This window comes from Prunus mume, linkage group LG3 (assembly GCF_029339155.1).
Source record: "Prunus mume cultivar Tortuosa linkage group LG3, ASM2933915v1, whole genome shotgun sequence".
NCBI lineage: Eukaryota > Viridiplantae > Streptophyta > Magnoliopsida > Rosales > Rosaceae > Prunus > Prunus mume.
This window is the reverse complement of record NC_142700.1, coordinates 12,485,445-12,500,655: the sequence shown is the minus strand read 5'-3', so window position 1 is coordinate 12,500,655 and position 15,211 is coordinate 12,485,445. Positions and strand designations below refer to the sequence as shown.

Below are 15,211 nucleotides of genomic sequence, written 5' to 3'. Positions count from 1 at the left end.
CTCTTAATATTTTATGTTGATTTGGATTTGGATCATCCTAATCATGACTAAAGAGGGAAATGCAATGTTCAGCATAGCTAGCTAAGTTTTCCTTAATATGTGTGAATTTGTTCATTGTTCTGTTTGATTTTTATGAGAAATGATAAGAACATGATACAAGCATGAAGCACCCACATCTCCCTTATCTTAACCCATGTCCACCTTTATAACAAAAAAGAAGAAAGAATATTTTAAAATTTTGACACGTGTCAAAACCACATTGGTTGTAAGGAGGACTCCTCCTCAATTTTAAGGAGCAACGCTTTTTCCAATAATTATATGTCAACGTATTTGTTAAGTACTGAAAAACAAATGTATTTGTTAAGTTGTCAATGGGTCTAGTTCAAAATGGCCTTGATTTGCATACCATTGTTACCTAGACAATGTGTATAAGAAAATCCATTCTTACTTCCTAATTTTGGGAAAAAAAAGAGTCTAAAGTAAGATCATATTCGAATAGATACACATTACAGAGATCATTTCTCAATATTAGTAGTTCTAGTCAATATATTACTCAATTTAAAAAAAAATTAATTTTCTTTGTGATAAAACAATTCCTCTAATTTAGTTTGACAATTTAGTATGTTAACAAATTAGGTAAAAGATCAAAGTATGTTGCATGCCTCTCTTTCTTTTATTTTTTTATTTTTTGGTGTTGAAGCAGATGCTCTATAAAATAGGAGCATCCTATAAGATTACAAAATATAGCAAGAAAACTATATTTAAAACTGAAATGTGAAAGAGGGACAATGTGACAATGTGATGAAGTGATAGCCTCCTTTTTGGGGTAGTACAATACAATAATATTTTGATGGGAATTTTTGTAGAAATGCCACTTAAAATGGATGGAAAATTGGGTGTTGTTAAATTCAGATGACAAATCATGGATTAATTTTGAAAAAATTAAGGTGATATTTCTCTTAATTTTTTTTTTAAAGTGACAAATTGAAACCGAGGTATAGGTTTAGATGAGATTTATTAAATATAGTACTTATAATATATTATATAAGAGACTTCCGACAACCTCATAGAAAAAGAAAAGAAAAAGAAGAGAAAACAAACTGGTGACTAGGTATGTCGTGATGTAAACCTACAAATAAGTCAACATAAATTTCATTCAACTCTTAAGTCCGTATCTTGAGTGTTTAGCTGGGGAATTATAGCGTTGGAAACAGCAATTACATCTAAACAACTATTTTGAAGGAATTAATTTGATCTTTGAAGAAATGCTAACCGGGCTTGCTCAAGAGAGAGATACATTACAAGGACATGATGTCACCTCACAATTCTTACCACGAATTCATGAGGTGAACAAGTTTATGTAGAGATTATCTTTTGAACAAATCCTGTCAGCAATTTTGAACTCTGTTGTAAAATGCTTGTATCCATCGTTTTGATTGCGTGGGCGAGCTGTATCTTCATCTTTTCCAAAGCCCAGATCCATTCATCATTTTGATTGCGTTTTCCAATTTGCCATGAGAGGGAGAGGCAAATATGGAATTCTCAGCTTTCCAATTGTCATATTTGGTGGGCTGAAAATGATCTATTGAGCCGGCCATACGTCTCAGAGACAAGCACATAACATATTTAACATGTGGATGGTCGATGGTGGTTGATGGATCTTCTTCTCTTTGGGTTTTAGAGAGCTTTGGAAAAGAGAATGTACGATCCAGTTATTGATAGGTTTTGGACGTCCAAGATTGAGACGCTCCAAAAATAATATGCATTTAATTTAAACTACAGAGAGAAATGTTTTCTCGCAGAAATGTATGTTGAGATCGAATCTGAACACTTGATCATATTGAATTTTCTCTACACGTATGTTACATATTCATAACAATATAACTATATGAAGGGGCGAAGTCACATACAGACCTATCTAGCGTATCATATTCCTCTTTAAAAAGTGACCGCTAATAATTGATGCGCTAGTTGACAACCGATCGCATATTTTATTCCTCCTTAAAAATGACATAAGGCCCCAGCTCAGGATCAAATCAGCTAGAATGAGTGATCGAACTTTGAGTGTTGACCTTAAAAAAAAAAAAAGAACTTTGAGTCGTACTAAAAGTCCACTAGGATCCAACGACTTATCACGAGTTGGAACTTTAAAGTGGAACTTCTTAAAATTGATTAGGAACAAAAGGTGATTGTGAAGGGTACCGACTTTTAGTATTTGAATAATTGATGGATAGACATTAATAAAGTAGAAAGAATTTGAAGGGCGAATCTAATAATTAGAAACATCCAATTATAAGTGTCAAATTTTTATGTTCTTTAATCTGGGTTACAGATATTTTAACGTTTCTCAACTGATCTTTTTGGGTCAATAGCCCCCATCCTCGTTGGTAGGCGTTCTTAATAAGGATGGATTACTTTGTCCACCCCATCGTTAGTTTGGGACTAGTGAGGAATTTGACGATGCCACCACCAGTTGGTTGGCTCGTCTTCTACTTGTGTTTCCTCTAGTCTTCGTATTTGTCTGCTCTATTTTTCTGGTTGTGGTGGTTATCGATTAATTTTGGACTCTGACTTCGTAACTTTGGCATTTTGCCTAGGTATTGGGTATGCCTTGTCGACAAACGGAGGATTGATTCGAAGGGGTCCACTTGTCCACAAGGGCCCACGATTCTAGTGAGACTTGATAAACAATGTTCAAAAAGAACCCACTCAATTATTTGTTGGCTAATTCTTTACTTTATAAATAGAGAGATCATAACATGATCTTGAAAGATGGGCATTGAAAAAAACATACAAAGAATTAGTAAGGGTAAATGCTCCTAATCATATTGTCGTAGGGATAGTAATGTATTATGCCCTTCACTATACTATTAATTTTATTAATTTCATTATATGACCTACTTACACGCTTAATGTCACATAATTTTACTAACTCTTGATTTAGGTGTAGATTTTTGTTCTTCCAATTTTAGAAGCAATACCAAATTTGAATCTCCCCGTCCCATTTGATAAAAATAGTTTACATGCCTTTTCTTATTCTATTACTGATAGTAGAATCCTGCAATAAGGGAAAAAAAAGAAGTACGACAAAGTGATCTATCTAGCTAATAACCCATATGATATGATAACGTATTAGCTAGTGATTAGGTGCCTTGATGTAACCCACATGAATGGAAAGAGCAACTTTGGTCAAGGTTTTCAAATCATAAGCTCTCCAACACCGGGATGCATCTTGGTTATAAAAGTAGCCCAAACACTTGCAGTCCAAAGTACACTTGCTAGCACAATCCTTCTCCTTCATAGCAACTCCCGCAGTGAAGAACTTGCCCATGAAGTGATCAACCCCCTCAACTTTGTAGTAATGGAAGCTATTTTCCTCACAAGATGTTGGCTTATGAGGCTCACAACTTTTGTTCCAACCCATCAGTCCATAGGGCAATGGGCAAGCAACACATTGGTTGTCCTCACAAACCCCAAATTTCCCACATTGCTCCGGCAAGTGTAAACCCGAAGATTTCCATCAAATCCAAGCCTAAGAAATGAGAATGTACTATTGTATTTTGGTCTAGCTAGCTTTCAGGTCCTGTTAGGGAAGACATGCGAGTTTGCTTTAAGCTTATGGAAAAAGCATAAGCCTCATCTAATTCTGACGTGGGCTGGAAGCTCAATGCCAAGTTGTCCAACACCAAGATGTAAGGCCCATTTGAGTTATCCTTCTCTGAGGCCCAGATCACAAGTTTATTGCTCATTGACCCAGCCCTCAAAGCTTGGCCCACCAATAAAGTGTCCGTTGGGTAGTCAAAGCTTTGCCAAACAAAATTGCTCTTTGAGTTGAGCAATGAAGGACTAAGTTACCATTTTGAAGCAACTTAAACCCTACCACATCTTTGTTGGCAGTGTTAGTTTGCCAAGCCACTCGGCCATCGGCATCGGCCAAGAGAAGGTTTCCATCGGCCCCAAATGCCAGGGTAGCATTTTCGCCAACCGGTTTTCCTCGGTTCGCATCCCAAACCCGATACAAGTCGTACCTAGCATGTCCCATATACACACGGCAAATGTGAGGGCGTTAGGGGTATTGTTGTAGAAGCAAAGTTGGAAGGGGGAGTTAGTAACATTCAGGAGACAATGGTTTTCATATGTAACAGAAAAGTTTCATAATCAAAGAATTCTCCTTCATTGACAAACTTGAAAGTTTGATTTGCGGGAACTTGAGCTTGAGAAATGAAAGCAAAGAGTGAGAAAAGAAAGAGGGGGATGATGAATGACATGGTGAATGAAGTGGAAAACATTTTGTAGGTAGACCTCTATTTATAATATTGATCAAATTGATAACAGAAGAAGAATTGAAGAAGATAGATAATGAGAACAGAGAGAGAATAGAATTTTTGTATTGATTTTCTCTTAATGACAACTTTTACAGTTAGGCTCAGCTTATAGACATAATAGAAAGCTCAGAGCTTAAGAAAGAACAATTAACAAACTAACCACTCAGCTTAAAAGCTAACCATAACATATGATAACCATGTGCCAATCTCAACAACTTGAACCGACTGTACAACAGAGTAGCAAATGGACATGTTCTTGAGGGAGCAACACCAAGTCAGGGGATGGATATATCGGGGTATGTATCAATATATATTGTGACCTAATTACCCCAATCTCATACCCAAAAAAAAAAAAAACCTGCTTATTATCATCAGACATACTACATATTACAATATATATGATTTTAATCTAACTGGCTAGAAAGATATATGGGCACCAATTATATACACATACTCACATATGCTCCCCTTTATAGATGATGGAGATCGACATATAATGTTAATATGAAAGCTTTCCAAACATTGTATTTGTAGTCAATATGTGAACTATTACAATCCAAATTTTTTCTGATGTAGCATAACCAAACCACACACAACATTTGGACCATTATTTAGTAACTCTATTTTTTACTATAACTAAATTATAATTGTTCTAAAATGATGAATAATAGAAAATGGCGAACTATTTACACTTTTATATAAATAAATTCTGACAGGATCATTTAATTTTCTCCAATACCTTATATTTATATTCGTATGAATTTAATTTCTACCTATAACACCAAAATATATTACACTCATTGACACAAGAAACAATATATATGTAAGCATATATGGGTTGTTATCACAAGTTATAAGAAAGTACATTTTATTATGATCAGCTTTATCACACGAAAGTTAACTACAAAAACAATTCATACGGATATTGAGGTGTATATGGGTGATGAAAAGGCAAAGAGTGTGAAAAGGCACATGGAGAGCAATGTTGGCATGGTGAATGCTGGGGAAGACATTTGATTTGTATAGTGTAGGGATTAGGAAAAAAAACACATCAATTTATATTGATCGAAGAAAGCTTTAGATTAATTCTCTTAGGCCCCGTTTGGTGGACTGGACTGCATTGATTAGGATTGGACTTGTAGTATTGGATTGGACTAGGCTAGACTCTTCAAGTCCTATTGAATTGTTTGGTAGAACACTAGACTGGACTGGACTGGACTTAAGTCCAATCCATTGTTTGGTACAAGGCCACATTGAACACTATTGGACTTTATTTATTTATATATATTTTTAAATTTAATTTAAATTTTAATGTTTATTAGATTAATCATAAAAAATTAATTAAAAATGTATCAAATTACATAACTAAAATTTATATAAAAAATTATTATAGAACCAATACATTTCAAGAGATTGGGACTTCAATAATAAAAAATTATTAAAAGAAAGAATGAGACTATCTTAAAAAAAAAGAAAAAGAAAGATTGGAATCTACATCAAACAAGCAACAAAATTCAACAAAATTAATCCAGCATATCTAACTTACTAAGAACAATTGAGATCAATTTGAGCAGGCACCCAAACATCAGAATGAATAAGGGATAAAGGAATCAAACTTTTATTTGTACTTAATGGAAACGGAATACGATGACTCTTAGCCAATTCACATATATCACACTGGAAGCTGGAAATAGCAAAACTAGAAAATAATGATGGAAACAACTTCTTCAGATAACCGAATGAGGCATGCCCAAGACGTTTATGCCATAACTAAATTTTGTCTCTCTACCTCTCAAAACTAGCTCCACTTGTTGTGAAAGTTTGACCAACATTGGTCTCACTATCCGGTGTCCAGTTCAAGTAGTACAGTTTGCCTCGCCTAGTACCACAACCAATTATCTTCCCTGTGAAAATTTCCTGAAAAACACAATGATTTGGCTAAAATGTTATAGTACACCCTAAAGCAGTAGTAAGTTGTGCAATATAAACAAGTTATGGTCCAAGGATGGAACAATCAATATGGAATCCAGATGTATAAAGTTAGAGAAAGATAAAGGGCCTTCCCAAACCATAAGGGAGTGGTACCATTAGCATTAGACACCACCGATTGAGTTGATGGTTTGCGACTAAAAAGTTGGCCAGGATCAAATGTCATGTGATTCGTAGCATCTGAGTCAATAATCCATGCGGGCTTTGGAAAGGATGTATGAAAAGCAAAACCTTTGGTGGTGGCGATAGAAGCACGAGCTCGGGTAGTCGGTTTAGCAGGATTGACTGTATGATTCTGCGAGTCTGCAAGGAAGAAGAGAATCGTAGGGGGTCCTGACATCGCAGTGGAAGTAAGATTTGATATGAGTGTGTGATTGTGGTTAAAGAGTTGATTTGAGAATTCGAGGAATTTGATTTGAGGAATTTGATTTAGGAATTTAATTTGAGAGGTAAGGAATTTGATTTAGGGTTTGGGTTTGAACTTGAGGCTTAGAGAAAACCTAGAATCGATTACTCTCCCTAAACTTGGCTCTGATACCATGCTAAAATATGAATATGGTTTGAATATTTTTGGTTAATTGTATTCTTCTCCATATGGAGGTATGTATAAGAGTTTACAAAGGTGCTTTACAAGGAAATAGATATAGTCATTAATTAGGATAATATCTCCTAATTATACAAAGATGTGTCAACTATATAAAACAAGGAAGTAAATCACCTAATTAACTTAGGAAATAAATCTCCTTGATTTAATAGGTTTACTCACGTCAAAAATTTAAACCTCATATTTCTTGATCACATTATATTTCCAAGTTGTGCAAATTTAAAAATTAATATTCTCTCATGGAGAATCGAAACAAATATTTATTTCATGATATTTCAAGTTCGACAATGCAACATACAATAAATTACAACGATGTGATCTAACTGCACATATTAGTGATTAGGTGCCTTGATGTAAGCCACGTGAGTGGAATTGACAACTTTGGTCAAGGTTTTCAAATCATAAGCAATCCAACACCTAGATGCTATTGGTGGTTTTAGTTTTATGCACATGCACTCTAAATATGAAGGGGGAAATACAATATAAAAATTTAAAGAAATAATATAATTTTGGAGATGTGAAACCCGAAGGCTACACAAAACTCCTATACAAACTTACTTAAGACAAACTTCAATAAGATTGATACTTTAAATACGCTACTACAACACACACTCTTGATACAGACAAACATAGAGTGGATACAACGCCTATTTATAGGCTATAATATTAACTCAACATTAAACATAATCATAACCATTATACCTACTAAACCTCACATTAACTTCAACTCATAAACTAGACATAATAGCTAAACCTTTTAGATTCTAACTTTTATTTCCTAAACTTCTGACCTTTGAAATTAACCCAACAATCTCTCTCGTAATTTCAAAGCTCATTAACATAGATGCTTTCCCCCCTTACTCGTCTTCCATGTCACTTATGTTCATAACACTTTGAGGCTGACCAATACCATTTTCTTCTAGATTTTCATCTTATGTTAGCATTCCAATTTCTAGCTCTAGATCCACACTTGATCTTGTAACGTCTCAATATCTTTATGCAGCTTTCCACATTCGATCTTGAAATTCATCATTGCATTAAAGTTGACATCGAGCACTTTAATGATGTCCTGTTCAATCCAATAATTTAGACAAAAAATATGCCGCCAAGTGTTCTGCCTCTTTTTTTGTGTTTTTCTATCTGCTTGAAAAATTCAGATGTGCGCCTCTATCAAAAGTAATATGACACATGAATTGAATTGCATGAGCCGGTCCCTTGGTTACCAAATTAAAATGTGGTTCATCATTAAAGTTACGTGCAGCTTCAATCAAAATGAGCTTGAATGGCATAACGACTGATATACTCATTTTTTTCCTTTTCTGGCTGCAAGAGAGAAGTCAATTAATAACTAAACACTTTCCTTCATGAGTCAAAAAACACTCTATTTTCTTTCCTTTTTTTATTGGTGCACATTTGCCCCAATCTTCACAGGAACCATTGTTCCTTTTGTTTCCTTCGGCATCCTTGTGCCCATCTCTCTTCCTTCGGCATCCTTATGCCTTTCTCTCTTCATTCGGCATCCATATGCCTTTTTTTAATGGCATCAACATGCCTCTCACTTGCAGCCAACACATAAAAAAATATATTTTTTCCTACACATCTCAAACCCACGATAAAACTTTTTAATAACAACAAAAAACATTTTCATCATACCAACACAATTTAAATATAGAAGCACAACCAACGCTTCATGCTACATACCAAAAATTATTTAAAAATTGGACCATGCTCCAAACGCCACATATGTGATATAGGTCCTCATAACTGTATCAGCTCTGATACCACTTATTAGCAGATTTAGCTTTATGCACATGCACTCTAAATATGAAGGTGGAAATACAATATAACGAACTAAAGAGATAACATAATTTTGGAGATGTGAAGCCCGAAGGGTACACAGAACTGGTACAAAAACTTACTTGAGACAAAATTCAATAAGATTGATACTTCAAATACTTTACTACAACACACACTCTTGATACGCTTGATACACACAAACATAAAATGAATACAATGCCTATTTGTAGGTCATAATATTAACTCAACATTAAACATAATCATAACCATTATACCTACTGAACCTCACATTAACTTCAACTCATAAACTAAACATAATAGCTACACCCTTTAGATTCTAACTTCTTATTTCCTAAACTTCTGACCTTTGAAATTACCCCAACAGACGTATCTTGGTTGTAAAAGTATCCCAAACACTTGCAATCCGAAGTACACTTTTTACCACAATCGATCTCCTTGGTAGAAGATCCCCTAGTGTACTTGCTCAAGAAATGATCAACTCCTTCAACTTTGTGGTAGTGAAAGCTTGTTGCCTTACAAGAAGTTACCTTCTCAGGCTCACAAGTCTTGTTCCAACCCAAAAGCCCTTTAGCCAATGGGAAAGCAACACATTGGTTGTCCCCACAAACACCTAAGTCTCCACATCTAGACGGAAGCTGGCACTCAGTCTCCCACACCAAATCTCTGCTGAAAAGTGTGAAGGTCTGCTCCCATGAATCTACCTTGTCATAGTAAGTGTAAAGCTTGATGTTTCCATCAATTCCAAGCCTGAGGTATGTTAATGTGCTGTTGAATTTGGGTACATCCAGAAAGATATTTCCACTCGTGGAAGAGTTGGCCTCTTGATACTTTAGGGTTAGGTCATAAACATAACTCTCATCCGTTTCCGGGGCACTATTCAATGTGACATGATCTAATGAGCCCTCTTGAATGGTGATCTATTGAGAGTAGAGTAGTGACTTCAGAGAGTTTTTGCTCTTATAGTACAAAAATAATCCCTTGGGCTCCATCACCAAGCTGTAAGCCCCATCTTTGTTTTCCTTGTTGGAGGTTCGACTCACAAGCTTTCTTATTGCCTCGGCCTAGAGAGATTGACCCACCAACAAAGTTTTAGTTGGGTTGTCAAAACATTACCAAACAAAGGAACCCTTTGAGTCACAGAGGACCATGTTGCCAGTTGGAAGCAACTACCACCCCTTTGTTAGCAGTGTTGGTTTGCCAAGCCACTCGGCCATCGATATCAGCCAATACAAGGTTGCCGTCTATCCTGAGTGTTAGGGTGGCATTTTCACCAACTGGGTTGACTCGGTTGGCCTCCCAAACCCAATGCATGAGTGACTCGGAATGAGTCAAGCCCATACGTAGGGCAAGAGTGGGGAATTATAGCACTTCAACCCTAAAGGGCAAGGGCAATGGCAATTACTATTAAACCATTAATTTTGATAAGATTTTCGGTTGCCATGTGTCACTATTTATTATAAAATTCTCATCTCAAATTTTAGATAAAATTTTAGGATAAAATTTTCACATAAGATTTTTGATTGCCACGTGTCAATATTTATTATAAAATTCACATCTCAAATTTCAGATAAGATTTTCTGTTTCCATGTGTCCATATTTATTATAAAATTCACATCTCACTCATCATACAATTGAAATACATACTCACTCATCATACAATTGAAATACTCTCGGTCATCATAGTCCGACACAATCGAGTATAAGGACGACTCAATCATTGGCATACGCGGTTCCATCAAATCACAACGTGGGGGAGTATTTTCCTTTGGAGGATGTAATAGTGCCACTATTTCCAAGACGGAACACACCATTGGAACCAACTACGGGTATTGTTCACTTGAGGAGCCATGTGTAATGGTTTTCCTCTTTTTTTTTTGCCTTGAATAATCTATTAAAAAAATGAAATTGGAAATGCAAGAAAGAAAAAAAAGACATTAAATAATTTTTTTTTACCTCATCGCCAAGATTTTGACCGCTTCAAACGTTTGTCCATGACCCTCCGGCTTCGATGGACGAAGTCATTTGTATTTTTACACAAATGAAATTTTGTAGTAGAAAATTTGGTGTGGAAAGTAAAAAATATTAAAAGGAGATGAATTTGTATGAAGATTTGGTGTGGAAAGTGAATAATATTGACAGGTATTTATAGAAAAAATTTCCAAATTTTTAAAATATTTTTTACAAATATTTTTGATTTTTTAAATAATTTTTTAAAGCCAAAAAATGGACATTCGTTGAATTGGATAACATTTGTGGATCAGAAGCTCCAGAAGAAGCCATGTGGCTTGGTTTTTGAGAGCTATGGGTCACTGATATCAACAGCCCAAAAACAAGAGAAATTTGTAAGGCCCCCTGCTTCTCGGGCTTAAGGCCCTATGCTTCCTGGGTTGGCCTCTTACGTTGGAGATGCTCTTAGAGGTGGTGTTGTAGAAGCCAAGTTGGAAGGGAGAGTTAAAGGCTTGAAGCAAAGTCTGATAATCTGCTTGACACAACGTCTGATAATCTGCTTGACATTCAACAACATAATCCCCAAAATCTCCCTCATTCATAAATAATGAGAAAATGAATAAAGGGATCAGTGATGAATAATAGACAATGATGAACTATTTACACTTTTATATAAATAAATTATGACAGTATGATTTAATTTTCTCCAATACCTTATATTTATATACGGTATGAATTTAATTTCTCCTTATAACACCAAAATATTTTACCCTCATTGACACAAAAACAATTTATGTCACATATATATATATATATATATATGGGTGGTTATCACATGTTATAAGAAAAATCCATTTTATTATGACCAGCTTTATCACACGAAAGTTAACTACAAAAACAACTCATACGGATGTTGAGGTATGGCGATGAAAAGGCAAAGAGTGTGAAAAGGCACATGGAGAGCAATGTTGGCAGGGTGAATGCTGGGGAAGACATTTGATTTGTATAGTGTGGTTTATGGTGTAGGGCTTAGGGAAAAAAACTTCAATTTATAGTGATCAAAGAAAGCTTTAACTTAATTATCTTAATATTTTATATTGACTTGGATTTGGATCATCGTAATCATGACTAAAGAGGGAAATGCAATGTTCAAAATAGCTAGCTAAGTTTTCCTTAATATGTGTGAATTTGTGCATTGTTCTATTTGATTATTATGAGAAATGATAAGAACATGATACAAGCATGAAGCACCCACGTCTCGCTTATCTTAACCCATGTCCAACTTTATAGTGCGTACTTAGCTCAACTTATTAATTAGCAATTTGTCACCACAAGTGTTTGATCATCAAATAATTAGAAGGCATTAATTTTGGTATGTGGCTTTCAAACCAACAATTTGGATTCGTCTACTTGTTTGAGGTTGCTTTGAAAGGGTTAAAAGCATCTTCGGACAACGAAAAACATTTTTGATAGCGTTTGATTGAAAAATTTAAAAGTCTTAATGAACGAGTAGAAACCCAATTTTGGCATCTTCTAGTGGAGATGTTTTCCAGCCATATTGTACCAATTTTGGGTTTGTGACCCTCTGGTTTGTGACCAATTTTGGGTTTCCAGCCATGTGAGCTGCTGAGATAGACTTTGAGTCCTATACAATCAAAACTTACTCAAAGTCTAGCCAGAAGATGAACTATTGAATTTCCTGATGATTTGTTCTAACAACATTTTTAGTCAATATGTAATCCTGTAATTACTATGCCTAATGCAAGAAACTAAACCAAGCAATAAATGATATAACAAAGAACACAAAAGAATTTAATGGTTCCTCCAATATTGGAGTACTTCCCTAACCAATGGAAGCTTATTATTAATTACCAGAGAAATACAAGAGAACTCACAAACCTAACAGCTCTCAAGTACACAAACAGATGCCTTACAATTTTATCTTTACACTGCTCTAAGGTCATCCATTTATACTAATAGATGACATAGGTTACAACCAAATCCTATTATACATAGGAAACCAAATCATAGACTAAAAATGTATCCTAATTAAACTAGGAAATTAAGCCAATGTTAGCTTGCGTCCAAGCTAACCCAAAAAGCCTACAGCTTTCCTTTTCCTACATTGATACCTATTTTAGTTTATGCAAGCATTATTAGTAACTCTATTTTTCTACTATACTATAACTAAATTCTAATTATATTGAAATGATGAATAATAGAAAATGTCGAATTATTTACACTTTTATGTAAATATTTTGACATAATCATTTAATTTTCTCCAATACCTTAGATTTATATTCCACATGAATTTAATTTCTCCCTTAAACCAAAATATTTTACCCACACTGACACAAGAACAATATGTATATATTCCACATGAACTTAATTTCTCCCTTAAACCAAAATATTTTACCCACACTGACACAAGAACAATATGTATGTAAGTATATATGGGTGGTTATCACATGTTAAAAGAAAAGTACATTTTATTATGACCAGCTTTATCACACTAAAGTTAACTACAAAAACAATTCATATGAATATTGAGGTAATTGATCATCACGACTAAGGTAATTGATCCCCATGGAGAATTGTTTGTACCATATCTGACCACTCACCCGCGTTGTGACATGTGAAACACACTTAAAGCCGAGAGCAGCTCAAGTAGGCCATGCCGAATGTGCCTTCTGCATTCTCTACCGATTTTAGGATGATCAGCTACGGTCCATCAGCTACCCACGCCAACTTTCGGCATGGTGTGCCGAGCGACCAACGGTCACATCAATCCAACTCGACAGGTTGTCTCGAACTCCTGCCCGCCGAGCACGTGTCGATCTCCGAAGACTCTCCCACGAGTCCCACATCGAAACTGAGTACTAAGAGCATCACAAATGCTCTCTATAAATAGAGCCCCTTGGCCCGGCCAAGTGGTAAGACTTTCTGACTTAACTAGTGCTTCCACTGTCAATAGAATCGCTCTTAGTTATTAACTTTGGCATCGGAGTGCCTTCGGCAGGTACCACACCGGTATCCCCTCCTCAATTCGGATCTAGCCTCCGCTCGAACCTTCGGACATCATGGAAGAAGGTCACCCCGGTCCTCATCCATCAGCATACTTGTAAGTTAGCATAAACTCTTATTCTGTTCAGATTTAGTGTGAACAAGAATCAAACTAAATATTTATTTAATGATATTTCAAGTTCGACAATGCAAAATACAATAAATTCACTATGCCAAAAAAGGGCTTTAGCAATGGATAAAATCCGTTGCCTATTACACATAAATAGCGTGGTATTCAAGCTTGTTGCCTATTACATTAATAGGCAACAAATATTCTCCATTGCTGATTGTTACTTGCTACATCGGATATTTGGTAAACTCCGATGCGTAAATGATTTCCGGGGGCCAAAAAAAGGTTGACTTCTGATGCCTTAACCAGAAACAGCATCAGTAGTTTCAAAAAGGATGAGGCTAAAGAGGTCTAATAGCATTAGTGACATCTACTATGTTGATGCTTATTATCAATTACAACATCGTAGAAACAAGTAATGGTGTAGTGAATTATGTTATACATCATCGCTTTTTTTATTTTGCAGATGGGAAAAGCCTCCAATAGTGCTGGTGGTTACATAAATGCTGATGCTACTTCTCGTCTTAGGCATCAGTGATAATAAATGTCTGGTTGTTGTTTTTATCTTTCAACTTAAGTTATTTCTGGAAAACTAAAGTTGTTATAAACAATAGGCATCACTTATGTAAGGAAATGGTAGGTATTTTGCTTGTTTCACATCACACTTTACTTAGTTACTGTGTTAGTATTTAAGAAAGGTCTCATTTCCAAATCATGTTGTGTTGCCATTGCTCATAAAAAAAAATATTATATAAAAAATATTATAAATATATCCATAATTGTCTATATATATATAAGAGAAATACTTGAATGATCCATACTTGTCACATCCAAATCACAATTTTACCAGCCCTACACCACAAATTATCCATACTTGTCTATGCATAAGCAAAATACTAGCTAGAAAGACATGTAAAATGAAGGAATGTTTAGCTCAATCAAAAAGCCATTCTAGGACATGAGTTGCCAATTCTTCTCACACCTCATCCAATTCCATTTGGGTGTACGTGTCCTTCCTTCTAACTCTATACTAGAAAAAAAAAACATAGAATGTAAGCACAAAATAGGAACATAAGCTTAAAAAGTGCAAGGTACTAAATTTGCATAAGATATATTGTCACTTCAAATGAACCAATATGCAAATTTATGAAATCATATTGGTGAACAAGAAAATCTAATTTGTCAATCAATCTAATTAGATAACAAGAAGTCATTAATTGGATCCCACTTCATGTTTAAACTACCCATCTCAACGCTTTCCTACCAACTGTCTGTACAAAAATAAAACATCAATTAGGCTTTAACAAATACCATGCCAATATCTCAAATTCTATTATCTATATTTCCTACATTTGCAGAACCAAAATTTCATATTGGGGTAAGTGTTAGAATATG

The 15,211-nt window shown here is 35.1% G+C and overlaps 2 pseudogenes; both read right to left on the bottom strand.

Annotated features, from left to right (window-relative positions):
* Positions 1-3,136: 3,136 nt before the first annotated feature.
* On the bottom strand, positions 3,137-4,268 carry LOC103326159 (EP1-like glycoprotein 4 pseudogene; annotated as a pseudogene).
* A 2,982-nt stretch (positions 4,269-7,250) lies between these two features.
* Positions 7,251-11,679, bottom strand: LOC148918768 (epidermis-specific secreted glycoprotein EP1-like; annotated as a pseudogene).
* Between the last annotated feature and the right edge of the window lie 3,532 nt (positions 11,680-15,211).